General features: G+C 42.2%; 1 pseudogene; it reads left to right on the forward strand.

Annotated features, from left to right (window-relative positions):
- The first annotated feature begins 246 nt into the window (after positions 1-246).
- On the forward strand, positions 247-15,523 carry LOC118979361 (drebrin-like; annotated as a pseudogene).

Raw genomic sequence — 15,523 nt, forward strand, 5'->3', positions numbered from 1 at the left:
AGCCTCACGCGCTGCTGTTAGAGCCGGAATACTGTGCGTCTCTGACCCAGCGACCCTTTCCACGAGCACATCACTTGAAGAGCTGCACTCCCCCTCTGCCATAGCAGAGGCCACCCCTCGCCTGGGGCACCTGGAGCGCAGTGAGAGCGGGTGGGTATCCTGGTCCCTTCTCCAGGTCCCCGAGGCCGGGCGCACCCTGTAGGGTGCGTGTTCCCCGCTGGCTCTAATCTACGCCCTAACAGGAGCATGATCTGTGCCCAGGCCTGGGCTGCCAAGGTAAGCTGATGCCTTTCGGGACTCTGCTTGTAGCCCCATTCTCCTCCCTTCTCTGGGCCACTTCTCTGCCCCTCCTTAGGCCCGGCAGTGGCTTCCCTCCCCAAAGCCCCGCATCTACTCTCTTCCCTACCCTCCCGCTTCTCCTGGGAGCTTAAATTGTCAGTTTGGGGCACGCTGCTGCTAGGGTCCAGTAGGCATTGCCGAGTGTCAGCCCGGGATAAGGTACAGCAGGCATACCCGGCCCTCCTATTAAACATAGAGAGGAACAAAGAAGCCCCCAAGCGGGCTTGCAGCGCCTCCTCCGCTCCAGCTCCCTCCCAGAGAGGAAGAGGTATCCGAGAGGGGGCGGAGAGACCTACGTAATCTCCCCTTCCCTGCCCACACCCATCCTCGGCATTCAGAACTCTTATCTGGGTTTCGCCTTGGGCTTCCTTTTAGATAATTGTGTCCTAGGCGAAGCTGGTGGCTAATGGTGCGAGCACCCGCAGGGCCCGTCACTGGCTTGCGGATGCTCCCTCTAGGGGAACGTGTCAGATTAGGCCCTTGCTTCTTTGGGTGGTGGCTGGTGCAGAAATGCGCAGTGTGGGTGCTCTTTCAGCACCTCCCTGTCCCCAGCGGGCGGTGCCGCTCAGCGGAGCCGGCTCCAGGAGTTTTAACGATAACAGCAGATCTTATTACCTAAGATATGCGACCTGCACACTTGCGGAGAGGAGCCGCTGAGGAAAATGTGTCTGGTCCATTTTGCCTGAAGGTGCGCTTTGTTTTACTCCTACATCCTTGTCTATTATAATGCAGCAAGATCCAGGGGCTCAAACAATGTGGATCCTCTATCCCCACCCTCTTCCAGTGACTTTTCATTGCTCTGTGACTTTGATGTTCCAGCCATTAGGCCCATTTGGGGAATGTGGGCGAGTGGTCTGTCTGTCTTTGCATACAGAATATGGACACCATAACTTACTGCCGAATTTAAGCGCATGGGGGGAGCTGGCAGGGATTCAGAGTGCAGATGTCAGGTTTCTTGTGGTTTCAGGCACAGCCTGTCCCAGTCTGCATTAGGTGACACCAGCTTGCATGTGGTGAATTTTTCTAGTTGCTGAAGAGAGTATTTGACGTTGCTGTAGGGATTTTGTTTTTTCTTCTCTGGAGATCTGCAGTGGCAGTTCTCCCTTGTTTTTATTTTTTCTCTTTTAAGAGATAACAAAGCTATCTACAGCAGAAATAGATATAGGGAGATAAGCATAGTTTAAAGGCTAAGGGAGGCATCCTGACATCCTTTTTCCTGGGGTTTAGGCACGATTTAGGAGATCATGCCCTGCTGGCAAAGGCCAACCTATAAAGACCCCAGCAGTGTCACTGTGCAAGACAGCACAAAGCAGATAGCCAGATTTGTGTTTTTCATCAGCGGACTCACTCTAGCTTTTATGGCTTTGGCTATTACAGTAATTCCTTCTAGATCAGGAATTCATTTTTAAAATGTGTGTTGTTTACTAATAAGGGATTAGAGTCCACATGCCTACCCTGGTATAATATGTGTGTCTGATTGGTAGAGAAATAGAGTGTGATAGAATTAATTACCTTGGTGCCTGTTCTTGCTTCCTACTCAGGAAAGTGGCTTTGGAAAAATGTAGCACTGTTTTAATTTCTAGACCTACAGGATTTCAGAGTGCTTAATTTTGCTAAGCAGGTTCTGAATAATTTTCGAATTTCAGTTTAGTGCAATTGACAGCTTTGTGAAATGACAGTTCTGTTTTTGCCTGGGGTAGTTATTTTATGAAGGCAAATTGCCTAAGTTTGTTCAGATCATATGTGTTATTGACTTGGTAGGGAGATCATATCTTGAGCTGGAACAGTCTGCAAATGCATCAATACAGAGGGACTGCAACTGCTCTGATTTGTTTGTTTGTGATCACCATTTGATCTCTTTTACACCTCTGGATTTAAAGATTGATGTTTTAAAGGATCACTGTAAGCTTTACTTTCTCTGATGCTTGCATTGGATATGACTAATATTATAGAAGATGCTGAAAGACCAGCTGTGATCATGGGAAGACATGCCTCCTCAGTCTCTTCTTTATCTATAATGTGAGTGAGTTGGACTGATGATCTGGTTTGTGTCTCCTTCCAGTTCCAACGTTGTGTAATGGTGTGTGATAATTATAGAAGAGTAAAAAAAGTTACCCACTTCAGCAAAACAAATGATTATAGCCCAAAATATATAAGCAAACCAGGGATTGATTCTAAAATTTATGGTTTATTTTTATACTTGCAGTTTTTAAAAATTCCAGTATCTGCATTTTTCTCATAAATTAAATTAGACAACAACTCAAATAGGTCATTTTTTAAATCTACTTTAGCAAAAGATTTTGTGAAGGTTGGGGGAAAGAAGAATGTTGAATTAATACAATACAATAACAAGTTTTCTCTTTCCTCATCTTTTGTGGATAACTGAGACTGTAGTTTATTTGCAATGTTTTTTGTTTTGTTTTGAATGAAAGACTCTAAGTAGCTATATCATTTTTAAACAGCAATTGGCAATAGCATCTGCTATTGGTATTGCTCATGAAACTTGTTAGCACTGTGACTTGTTATAAAACTGAGTGAAGCAACAATTATTCTAAATAGGCAAGTAAAGTGTTTCATGTCCTTACAGTAATTTGTACAATTTAGGGATGGTTGATATATTTGGTCATTGGTTTATGCTTATTTACACAATTTTCCACAGAAGTTTGCTAGTTTTTTTTTAAAGTCAGAATCAAAATAACATCATAGAGTACTAGCACCTGTTAGCAAAATAAATCATCCCCCCCCCTTTCCCCATGTCTTTTGCACTTGCCATATTGAAGTTACATGAATTGTGAATGGGTCAAAGCCTGCTTATCTCACACATGTAAGTATCTTGAGGACACAAACATTGTTAAATGTATCTCTCATATTCCAACACCCTGAACTTTGATCAGTCCATGGTTTGTTCTCAGGAAGCTGACTGAGTGGATTTCAGGTCAGAAAAATACCACCTACTGGTTTAAGCAGTAAGTAGGTGGGAATTCTTCCCGTAGTGAGATAAATAGGCATATCAGAGAGGTTAGATAAGATGCTGAGGAAAACTTGCAAGCTAGGACTCCCATCCAGGCCTCCTACTATACTGCCTCTGAGAGAGGTTGCACCATACCCACAGTAAAAAATAAGGTAGACTGCAAGTTCTTATGCTGCTGTTTGGGTCCTTTGCTTTTTACTTGAATGACTTATATTGTCCATTCTGACAAAATTGATCTGATATCTGCTCTGTTTTGTAAGCTTTTTCTGCCCAAGCACTCTGTTTTCTAATTTGCAAACAGAAAGGGTGAGTGCCTTCTGCCCTGCTCCTCTCTAAGTGCTTCTGAAACAATCCAGCAGTTCCATCAGAGACAGCCATCATTCCTGGCTAGCTCACTCTGATGGAGTTGCCTAATAGGCAAATTTATGTCTTAACAGGAGGTACTTATAGACAGACTGACTCCTCCCTATTTCTCTTCCATCACTTTCTTCCTTCCCATCTTAAAAACAAAACGTACAAACAAACAAACAAAACAGGACTCGTGACTATTAGGAAACCAGAAGTTCAGTACCAATATCCCCTTTCTGTGGTGCAGCCCTGGGCATGTTTGATATTCATGATCTTTTAAAGACAACAGTGTGAAAAGTTCAATATGGCTTTTTTCAAGTCATTTTTCTTCTCTGAAGTTTAGTTTCTTCTTCTTTATGAGTACAAAGATCACATCTACCAGCACGATTCTGTAATTATTTTTGTTAGTCTATTCAGTTGAACCAATTAGAGGACAAATAGTGTCAATGATAACTTAACTTTAGTATATATAAAGTAGAACTACTTAAGGCTCTCTGTGTCAGCCTTTGGTTTATGTAATAATCACTTTGAGTCCTCTGTTAATGCTATTTTCAATAGATATAATAATTTTCTTATTTGTACAACTAGATTTACTGTATTAAAGAAAACAATTTGTACCATTTCCTGTTCCAAAAAGTGTACAATCTCCAACTCCTATATAGAATGTTTAGAACTTTAGGGTTTGATAGTCAAGGTTCCAATACCTATAGTAAAGCACTTTTATTCTTACCTTGAGTATATTTCATAGCTTTTGAATAACTCACAGTCAGAAGTGTTCCCTGATATTTATCCCTTTCCCTTTCTTTTTGCTTCCTCATTTTGCTTCCTCCCTCCTTCCTTAATTCCATTGACTTCCTGTCTCCTTCATAAAATATATGCCACTAGTATCACTGTCCACCAACCCCACCAAATGCAGGAGTCCTAGCCTCATAACCTTCCTAGTGATCTCAGACTTGTCTACTTTCTTCATGAGTATTGCTTTTCAAGTTAAGATATGAGTGTAATAAGCAGAGTGGTTCACCTGATGATTTTCTTTATAGCAGACATGTATTTCTCATGGACTTTCTGATCACCAGGTATTTGTATCTTAAAGTCTCTTTAAATACTTCAGGAAAGAGCCCTGGTTGGTATAGCTCAGAGGATTGAGCATGGATCTGTGAACCAAGGGTTGTCAGTTCGATTTCCAAGTCAGGACACATGCCTGGGTTGTGGGCTGAGTCCCCAGTGGGAGTTGCGCAGGAGGCAACCACACATTGATGTTTCTCTCCCTCTCTTTCTCCTTCCCTTCTCCTCTCTCTAAAAATAAATAAATCAAATCTTTAAAAAATATTTTAGGAAACAAAGCAGGATATAGGTGATTTATATATCCCATACAATAACATTTGGATGTATGGGTATTGATAAGTGTTTGTCATATTCTGTGACATGGTCACTGCAGAGAAAATAAGGGGTAGGTGCAGGATGTCACTGTTTTAGTGGCACCATATCACAAAGACCACAAAGCTCCCAGGTTACTAGAAGAACATTTGGATTTCTATAGCAACAAATAATGTGTGCTGTTAATATTAATTCATAACCCACACATTTTCTGATTTATTGGTCCAAAGCTTGATGTACACAGAGGACTGAAAAATAAGGATATAGTGTATAGACAGGCTCTTCTGGTATTATCAGGCATCTATTGTGTTGCAGTATTTTTGGGAGAATTCAGTGGGTAGAACTTAAAGCCAGGTTTGTAGTGGAGGATGGAGGTGGGGAGAGCTGGAAAAAGAAGCCATCTGTGACCTTGGTGGAGATTCTGTCATGGAGACTTTATTTGAAGTCCTTTTATACATTTAGTGGGACAGATTTTCTTTTTCACACTTTCTAGATCTATTTGTATTACACAGCTGTCAGGGAAATATTGTATGTATGAAAGGGGGAAAAAAAAACAAAAGTCACACCCATGGCCAGGGATTGTAATTTAATTATTTTGCCTTTAAATTGACAGCCACTTAACTTGCTCAAATAAATGTTCACTGCTAACTTGCTCAAATAAATGTTCACTGCTGTATAAGTTACAGCAGTTTGAGAAACAGGATTCTCAGTCTTGTATATTATTAAAGTTCACAGATTCAGGTTAATAAGGTAAAAAGTGGGGAGACTAGAATTAAGCACAAGACCTTGCTCACCTGCTGTGAGTATGAGAGATAATGAAACTTACTAGCCATTTATCATCTTTCTCCCTCTGATTTACTGACCAGGTTAAAAAAACAACTACAGGACACATCAATAGACTGTTATCATTCAAAGACTTCTCTTGTTTTCTTTACCATTAGTCATAATTCCTTTTACCATCAAATTTAAAACTAGTTAATTAACTAGTCTTTTCTATTTTTTGAGCACAAGTAATATTTGTAAAAATAAGACATTTGAAATTTGAGAAAAAATAATTTAGAGTTTTGCCTGCCATTCTCCCCTTCTTCATCTCCTCTATGTTGCCTCTGTTTATCAGGTACAGGAGCTGCATGTAAAGGGGATGACAGGAAGGAAACCATTGGCACATAAATGCAGTGTAATATGGTAACACTTTACAGATCTCCTGACCCCATACCCCCCAGGGCATTGATGTTTTATTTCCTTTTATGAAACACATCTTGAAAAGTTATTTACACTCTCCATTCACCATCTCAGCCTGTAAAGACACATTTTATCGCATAATGTTTGATTTGGACTAACAATATATTTAATGTATATGTAAATTATGAAAAAAAATAAACAAATCCCTGCCATGCAGCTTGAGGCCAGAACAGCATCAGATTTTTTTAAAGTCCCTTTGTGCTCCTGCTTCATCTTTCCTTCTGCCTCTCTGAGAGCACCTACCTAGGTTCCTGTCCCCACCTGTCTCTCCACTGCTCTCACGAAGGTCACAAGTGGACTCTGCCTTGTCAAATATATATAAGGTCAGTTCTCTATCCTCAGCAGCCTCTCAAACTGTGCATCACTCCCTCTTTCTCAAGCTCCTGGCTTCCAGGACACCAGATTCTCCTGGTCTTCTTGCCACCTCTCTGGATCTTCTTTCTCAGGTTCTCTTGATGGCCCCTGAATTTTTATCCCTAATAACCTCTACTGAATTTTGACCTCTACATTATGGAATTCTGCTGGGCTTTGCTTTCAGATCTCTTCCGTCTTACCTGCATCCCTGTCTTTGCTATAATACTGCCTCCATTAGGCTGATTAATTTCTAGTTAATTTCATCAGTGTTTACTCATTCCCAGAATGTTACTGTAGGCAGTCAGTCAGAACACCAGGAAGTCTCCCCTATTTGGCCAAGACGGTGCCTGGGGAGGTTCTTACACTGAGTGTGCCAAAAGCTAGAAAGATAATTGGATAGGAAAAAAAGTAGCCCCCTTCCTATCCCTATAAAAACTGCAGGATTGAGGAGGAAGGGTAGATGGTCTTTGAGACAGGGGTCCACCATTCTCTCTGGTCATGTGGCAACTGAATCAATCTTTTTCTTTTGAACCAATACTTGCTTCATAAGTTTGGCTTTCGATAGAGCAGACAGCTCAACCTGAATTTTTTTTTCTGGTTACAAGAACACTAGACTTATGTATGCCATTGTCAGCATCTTCTCTTGACTGTAACCTTAAATTCATATGTGTAAACTGCCCATCCCCCAATTTTCACTCCCTGACTTTCCTTCCAGTATCGTCCATCATTCTCAGTCCAGATCCTCAGTCCAAATGCATTTCCTAATTTCTCTTTTTCACCAAAAGCTGGTTTTCAGATTTTGAAATTTCTCTCCCTTTTTCTCACCACCCATTACAGAACAACCACCCCTAAGTAAGCCACCATGATCTCTTGACTTTTGCACTTATTTTTAGTGAGTCTCCTGTACTCCTTCCCCACCTACAATCTATTCTGTATATAACCACCCTAATGATCATTTATTCTTTCAACAAATACTGACTAAATATCTACTATGTGTCAGGCATTACTTTAGATGTTGGCATGTAGCAAAAATACAACACACAGCAGTCACAATGCCTGTTATTTCTTTGTCCCCAGTCTTTAGATGTTTCCATCTTCTCAGAATGAAATCCAAACTCCTCATTTGACTTACAAGGTTCTGCATAACTTGGCCTCCAACTCCTGCCTCATCATTCTCCTTGCTCTGCTTGTCAGCCCCCAGTCCTCAATCTCTTTCTTCCTAGAACATTCCAGGCTTACTCTCATCTCACATGCTGTTCCCTTGATCTTGGGGATATTTCCTAGCTACTTGCAAGCTTGACCCGTTGGCTAATGAAATGTTATACCTTCCTTCAGAAAGTCTTTCCCTGAAACTCCATTTATGGTGTGCTTTTGTCTATCTACTTGGTTTTTATTTTCTTCACACCACTTAGCACCTCCTGATTTGTTATATATTTTCTTGCTTATGTGTTTGTTTTCTGTCTCCCCTCCTAACCTGTAAACACCCTAGAGCAGGGACCTGTTTATTTGCTCAGTACCTGGAACATAATAGACACACTCTTTATGAAATCAAATCCCTTTAGGATCTGCTGAATTAGAGTTTGAATGGTATTTTTAGGTCTCTGGATCCTCTAAAAATATTCTTTTTATTTTCCATAAACTAGTTCCCTTATTTCTTATGGTGGGGGTTAGGATTCTTCATTACTGCTTGGACATTATGTTGGTACTGAATCTGTAATTTACCCTTGTTGTGTTCTCTAATATTTAAATTTGCAGCTTGTCTTTGTTTCCTCCTCAGCACCCAAGAAGTCACTCAATTATTGTTGAGTTAAACCACTTACTTGCTGTTGTTTTTATTGCCATAATTAGATAAAACTGTTGTCTGCCCTGTACTGTCTGCCTCTTCTGGGCCACATTGACTTTGTCATCTTGAATGTGAGCATGCCATTCCTGTGTTCAAAACCCTTGGGAGTCACCAAAGTCTACGAAATAAGCCCTAATTGGCTTGTGTGGCTGTAGCCAGCCATGTTTCCTTTACTATAGCCAAATGAATTTCCCCCATTTTTCTAAATAAATTCTGTGTGCCTGCTTATAATTATGCATTTTTTCTGATGGCTATATTCTAATCTTAGATTCCTTACCCATCTATAAGTTTATTCATTTAAAATATCTAGCTTAAATCCTAGAAGAAGCCATCACACAGTTTTCAAGTAAGAAGATATCTTTCTATCTCTCACTGAGTTCCCCTGTGATACATATCATTGTATGTCCTTACTAATTGGTCTGCCTTTCAACCTTCCTAGTAGATGATGAGATGGCTTTCCAAGGTTAAAGGCTGTGTCATATTTATCTTAGTATTCTGAAGTCATTTATCCCATCTTCTACTGCAGTACTTCTCTGAATATTAAATGAATAAGTGGCCCAAGGAACAACCTAATAGTTGAAAAGGTCTGCATGTTATTTCTTCTAGAATGACATTAGGCACAATGTATGCATCCAAGAAATGCATATCACAAGGTTAAGTACAAATTGGAAGGGATGAGCTCCATGAGGTTAGGAATTTCTACCTGCTTTGTTAGTTAATTCTCCTGAGTGCTAAGAACAGTGCGAAGTAACAGAACTTAGTAACTAAAGACTGAATGAAATTTATAGCTGGATGATGTTTTAAATGTCTAATATCCTTGTTGTATATCCTTAAGTAGAAAACCTCTCATTTAGGAGACTGGAGAAGCTTTCCTGAAGTGATGCAGTTAGACATCTTCTGGAACTCATCTTCTTCCCGCTCTCTTGCTCTGTCATGAATCTGTATGAAGAATGACCCATAACCTTTTCCAAGGTGACGCACTTACCAATATCTGAGTAGCTTCCTTCTTCAGGAGAAGCCTAACTTTTTGGACTTTCTGAAAGAAACAACAGAGTCGAGATTTCTGAATTTCAAAGGACTCAGAGACTATTCAGTAGGAAACAGCATTTATATATTTTTACACTAGTTCTTCTGCTTGCGTGATTTATCATTTGGCAAATGACTGACCGTGTCTGGACATGCGGCTTTTTTTTTGGGGGGGGGCACAATTTCCATGGGGTGTTTTATTGGCAATGTTGCTTTCCACCTTGACTAACAACTTCAATAGTAAGCTGACACAATTTTTATGAGATATCTCTCAAAGGATCTTTCTAAGCACCCTCCATCCTTTCTGTTGCAATCAAGTAAAACCTATCTTTCTTAGAAACATACATGCTAAGGAAGCTTTGGTGTGAAAGCCTTGGGAAAAATAATGGAAAGTCACTAGTTGTTATTTTCATCTTTTCCTCAGAAGAGAGGAAAATATCACTATATGTATAGTGAATGTTAAGAAGGCTTCAAGCTTCTAAAGAGAAACTTGACCAAGGGACTCTTGGATCAAAAACCAAAAAAACCCCCACAAAAACCCACATTACATAAGTATACACATATATCTATGTGTAAATATACAAAAATGTATATATGATGTGTAAATACATGGATATATATATATATATATATATGTATTTAAATTCTGGTTTATTTTAAAATAATTTTTCAATTTCTTATTCACTCAGAAGATGTTTCTTGAGCTTCTATCATGTGACAAGTATTCATGTTTATTTATTTTTTTAGTTTTATAAATTTTTATTTTTTAAAGGATTTTATTTTTTTATGTTTAGAAAAAGGAGAAGGGAGAAAGAAAGAGATGAAGTGAAACATTAAAGCATGATTACCTTTTACCTGTCCCGCTCTGGGGACCCTGCCCACAACCCAGGCATGCGCCCTAGGCCAGGGACCAAACTGGTGACCCTTTGAGTGTGGCTAGCCACTCAATCCACTAAACCACAACAGAGGGCTATTTTTATTTTATTTTTAATTTTTAAAAATATATTTTATTGATTATGCTATTACATTTGTCCAGTTTCCTCCCTTTATTCCCCTCCACCCTGCACACCCCCTCCTGCCACATTCTCCGCCTTTAGTTCATGTCCGTGGGTCATATATATAAGTTCTTTGGCTTCTACATTTCCTATACTGTTCTTAATCTCCCCCTATCTATTTTCTGCACCCCATTTGCGCTACTTAGTCTCTGTACCTTTTCCCCTTCTCTCCCTCTCTTGCTCCCCTGTTGCTAACACTCCATGTGATCTCCATTTCTGTGGTTCTGTTCCTGTTCCAGTTTGTTTGATTAGTTTGCTTTTGTTTTTGTTTTAGGTGTGGTTGTTAATAACTGTGAGTTTGCTGTCATTTTACTGTTCATATTTTTTATCTTCTTTTCCTTAGATAAATCCTTTTAACATTTCATATAATAAGGGTTTGGTGATGATGACCTCCTTTAACTTGACCTTGCCTGAGAAGCACTATATCTGCTCTTCCATTCTAAATGAAAGCTTTGCTGGATAGTTATCTGGATGTAGGTCCTTGCCTTTCATCACTTGGAATATTTTTTTCCAGACCCCTCTTGTCTGTAAGGTCTCTTTTGAGAAATCAGCTGATAGTCTTATGGGCACTTCTTTGTAGGTTACTGTCTCTTGTCTCTTGCTGCTTCTAGGATTCTCTCCTTCATTTTCATCTTGGGTAATGTAATTGTAATGTGCCTTGGTGTGTTCCTCCTTGGGTCCAACTTCTTTGGGACTCTCTGAGCTTCCTGAACTTCCTAGAAGTCTATTTCCTTTGCTAGTTTGGGGAAGTTCTCCTTCATTATTTTTCCAAATAATTTTCTATTGCTTGCTCTTCCTCTTCCTTTCTGGCACCACTATGATTCCATTGTTGGAAGACTTTAGATGTCCTGGAGGTTCCTAAGCCTCTACTCACTTTTTTGAATTCTTCTTTCTTTGTTCTTTTCTGGTTGAATGTTTCTTTCTTCCTTTCAGTCTACACTGTTGATCTGAATTCCTGTTTCCTTCCCATCACTATTGGTTCCCTGTACATTTTTCTTTATTTCACTTAGCATAGCCATATTTTTTCATCTAATTTGCAACCAGATTCAACCAATTCTGTGAGCATCTGGATTACCAGTGTTTTGAACTGTGCATCTGATAGGTTGACTATCTCTTCATTGCTTAGTTGTATTTTGGGGGGAGGGGGGAGCTTTGATCTGTTCTTTCATTTGGGCTATTTCTTTTTGTCTTGGTGGGCCTGTTACCAATAAGGGGTGGAGCCTTAGCTGTTCATCAGGGTGGGCAACCCATGTGGCTGCCTTGTGAATCTGTATGTGGGGAAGGGGTCTGAGAGGGACCAATGGCATTTCAGTCATTTCCCCCACTACCCATGAGTAAAGTGAGCCCTTCTGGTGCTGATTTCTGTGCGGGTGGGCTTGTGTATGTTCTAACACCCTGTGGGGCTCTCCAACAAACTCCTGTGAGGCTTAGCGTTTGTCTCACTGCTGCTTCTACCCCCACAGGTGTATCCAATCGGTAGTGTGAGATTTTATTCCCTTGCGCTGGAGCTCTGGGTTGCACAGTCTGTTTTGCTCCCCAGTTCTTCCCAGTTTATCTACATGCAAATGTGGGACCACCTGCTCCACCAACTGCTGCCTTGCCAGCCAGCTGCAGTCTTACCCACCCTGTTCCACAATCTGCCACCTCTCTGGGTCCACCAGCTGCAGCCTTGCTGAAAGTCTTCTCCTCCTGGCTGCCCATCTCCACCCCTCCTACCGGTCTGGATAAATATGTTTTCTTTAACTCCTTGGTTGTCAGACTTCCATACAGTTCAATTTTCTGTCAGTTCTGGTTGTTTTTTGTTTTTAAATTGGTGTCATCCTTCTTTTGGTTGTGCAAGTAGTTATAGTGTGTCTACCTATGCCTCCATCTTGGCCAGAAGTCTTTATTTTTAATTTCTGTTTAAGTACAGTTGTCTCCATTTCCCCACCACCACTCCCCCTGCCCCACCCATCCCCACCTGCCACCCTTGATCCTCCTCCTCTTTGGCTTTGTCCATGTGTCCTTTATATATATTCCTTGACTTGACCCTTCCCTTTTATTCCTCATTATCCCTTTCCCTCATCCCTTCTGGTTACTGTCAGTTTGTTCTTTATTTCAGTGTCTCTGGTTTGTTCTTTATTTCAATGTCTCTGATATTTGGCTTGCTTATTTGTTTTGTTGATTAGGTTCCATTTATGGGTGAGATCTTATGGTATTTGTCTTTTACCTCCTGGCTTACTATACTTAGCATAATGCTCTCTAGTTCCATCCATGTTGTCATGAAACAAAGGAGCTCCTTTCTTTGTGCTGTGTAGTAATCTATTGTATAAATGTACCACAGTTTTCTCTTCATTTCCTTTTTATTGTTATTCAAGTATAGTTGTCTCCATTTTTATCCCACCATGCCCCACTGCCCAACCCATCCCCACCTCCCACCCTTGAACCTACCCTCTTAGGCTTGGCTTTGTCCATGTGTCCTTTATACATATTCCTTGATGGTCATTATCCCCTATTATCCCTCTCCTTCGTCTCTGGTTACTGTCAGTTTGTTCTTTATTTCAATGTCTGTGATTGTATTTTGCTTGCTTTCTTGTTTTGTTGATTAGGTTCCACTTATAGGTGAGATTATATGGTATTTCTCTTTTACTACCAGGCTTATTTCATTTAGCATAATGCTTTCCAGTTTCATCCATGCTGTTGTGAAGGGCAGGAGCTCTTTCTTTCTACTGTGCAGAATTCCATTGTGTAAATGTACCATAGTTTTTGGATCCATTCTTTTTGATTACTGTGGCCCGAGGTATAGCTTGATGTCAGATATTTTGATCTCTCCTATTTTGTTGTTCTTTATCAAGATTCCTGAGGCTATTCGGGGTCATTTACAGTTATATATAAATTTTTGAAATGTTTGGCAGGGGCTCAAAGGTGGCAGGGGCTCAAAGGTAGCGGTGGCGGTGACTCCCTCCTTCCCATCCCTCCTACTCTGTTCTTCTGTGCCTCTGCCTATTAGGCCTTGTCCCACCCACAGCTTGGCCAGTGTCAGCTTCAGCTGTCACTGCCTGGAGCTGCTAGCAGCCAATGAAAATATGACCTGGGAGGAAAGCATGGCCTACTGGGCACTGTACACATATGAGGATGGCTCAGATGACCTCAAGCTTGAAGCATGAGGAGATGGGGCTTGCAGGAGCTCTTGGGCCACTTCGAGAATCAGAAGGTGATGTACAGCTTCTTCAGCGTCAAGGACTCCCAGACTTCTCTGCCAAAATATGTGCTCATCAACTGGGTCCACAAAGATGTGCCCGATACCTGCATATGTGCTTGTGCCAGCCATGGGGCTAAGGTGGCTGAATTCTTCCACATTAACCCCATGGATATGATTGTGAATATGATTGTGAATGACAGCACTGTGGAAGATATTGATGAGGGTGCCATTTGGGCAGCAGTTTTCTCCTGGTGAGGCTGTCCAGCTCTGTGCTGTACTGACTGCTGCTGTGTGAGGATGAGACTGCCGAACTGGTGGGCACCATCTATCAGAAAACTGATGCAGCTGTGGAGATGAAGTGGATTGACTGTGAGCAGTTCTGGGAGCAGGCTAAGAAGGAGGAAGAGCTGAGGAAGAAGGAAGAGTGGAGGAAAGTCCTGGATGAGGGACTCAGGTTTGAGCAAGAGTGGATGGATCAAGAGTGGCAGGAGCAGAAGGAGCGGGAATGGCACTACCAAGAGCGGAAACAGCAGATCAAGGAGCACAGGAGGAAACAGCAGACTATAGAAGCTAATGAGGCCAAGAATTGGTTGAAGAAACAGCCTATCTTTTGGTGGCCAGTCGTATGAAGAGACAGAGACCCAAGAAGAAGTCAGAATCAGATGTAGAGGAGGCAGCGGCCATTGTGGCCCAGCTGCCTGACAACCCATGGGAGTTCTTCAAGCAGCAGGAATGAGTCCCATCATCCTCTGTGGGCAGCTGTGATGTGCCCCCGCTCTTTGGCCACCGACCAGGCAGCCACCTGGACAGCCACCGGAGGATGGCGCCCATCCCCCTACCCACCTGGAATTCATCTGACTCCAGCACAGTCTCCACCCTTGTCTCTGAGCAGATTGAATGGGCCCTGAATGAGGTCATGTCCTCGAAGCCTCCAGCACTGCCACTCCTGCAAACCCAAAAGACCCAGGAGCCTGATCCCCACCTGGATAGCAAAAGGAGCAACAAGGAAGCCAGAGCTTCAGCCCTTCAGGCCTGGACTGACCCTGTGAAGGAGCCCCCTCGGGCACCAGAGCCTCCCCACAGTCAAGGCAGCCCCACAGGGGCTTCATGTTCATGGCAGCTTTTGAGCAGGCCATCCTGGCTGCCCCTCTAGAGCCTGCCATAGCCAAACCCAATGCAGATGACACCTTGGCAGCTGCCGTTGTTGAAACTAACATTGCTGTTGCCAATACCGCCGCCCCTGCCACTGCTAGTCTCATCTATCTATGGCCTGACCATGGGGATGGGACCTCTGTACCTCAGGCTGAGCCTAGATCTCCCACGGCACCTTCAGGTACTAAGGTCAATCTAGCGGAGGTGCCTCTATTGGATGAAGGGGCTCAGGAACCAGTGGCAACAGGTGAAGTCTGTACCAACCTCCTCAATTTTGATGAGCTGTCTGAGCCACCAGCCATCTTCTGTGACTGAGAGGCAGAAATAGAAGGGGAGCCCTTGGCTGCCCCCCAGGTCCCAACTCTGCCCTCCACTCTGGGGGAGCTGTATCAGAAGCCTCAGCTGAATCTGGAGCTGGCCAGTGGAGAGACCACCCAGAAAGAAGGGACTCAGGCCAGTGAGGGGTACTTCAGCCATTCACAGGAGGAGGATAATACAAATCAGAAGATCTGTGTGCAAAGGCTCTGCCTTCTATGCTCCGCAAATCAACATCACCTCCTCCAGAAATCAACATCACCTGCTGGGATGCAGACACAGTCCCGGAAGAGGAGGAGGACTTTGAGGGTGGCAGTTAG

Source organism: Sturnira hondurensis, unplaced genomic scaffold (assembly GCF_014824575.4).
Source record: "Sturnira hondurensis isolate 20B ecotype Veracruz unplaced genomic scaffold, ASM1482457v3 Scaffold0022305, whole genome shotgun sequence".
NCBI classification, from domain to species: domain Eukaryota; kingdom Metazoa; phylum Chordata; class Mammalia; order Chiroptera; family Phyllostomidae; genus Sturnira; species Sturnira hondurensis.